We start from the raw sequence: 820 nt of genomic DNA, 5'->3' as shown, positions 1-820 counted from the left end.
TTTAGGGGTTTATAAAATAACCCAAATTGGGGTGTTTTGATTGGTTTTAAAATTTTATTCTACAAATACCCTATCCACTAAAAAACTATCCCAATTATATCAAAAAAAATTAACCATATTATATGCGTCTCCAAACATATTAAATATAAAATAATTTTAAGCAATCATAAAAAAATATATTAAAATCTGATTTCTAGATGCTTTCTTGAAGAAGTAGAGCTACAATTTTTCAATCATTCCAGATGCTGCAAAGAACGGTGAAGAAGAATAAGGAGACTTTATCACATTTGAAGTTATAAAATACTAATAAATGGAAAACAAAATAAAGAACCCTTACCTTGTAATTGAAAAAACAAAACTCTCAAGTACTGGTTGAAGTTGGTATAAATTTTATGGGCATATATGTAAATTTATCATTTTAAAAAACTGTCAAAACCGCTTGAAAATAAACTCCCAAGCACAGGTTGGATGTTTTAAAAACCGCAACTAAAAACCCCTCAAAACCGCTACGGTGGTTTACCCTTATAACTGCTACCATGAAACTCTCAAGCGGACCGTAAGGAATCTAAAGGTACACGAAAGTGCTTGCCTTTATTTTATTTTATTTATTTTATGTTTTAAGTTTTAAATTAAAAATGAAAATGTTTATTTACAGTAATAATTACTATTAATTTATAATTTTTAAATTTTGATTCGCTTAAAAAAAGAAAAAAAACTATTTAAAGGTTATTTTGATTTTTTTTTTTTAAATAATTGGTGACAAATAAAATTAAGGATGTTCTAGGATGTCATTAATAATTTTTTTGAAAAATATTTATAA

Source organism: Pistacia vera, unplaced genomic scaffold, assembly GCF_008641045.1.
Source record: "Pistacia vera cultivar Batoury unplaced genomic scaffold, PisVer_v2 Contig815, whole genome shotgun sequence".
In the NCBI taxonomy this organism is placed as follows: domain Eukaryota; kingdom Viridiplantae; phylum Streptophyta; class Magnoliopsida; order Sapindales; family Anacardiaceae; genus Pistacia; species Pistacia vera.
The sequence above is the reverse complement of the archived record's forward strand: the minus strand, read 5'-3'. Positions refer to the sequence as shown.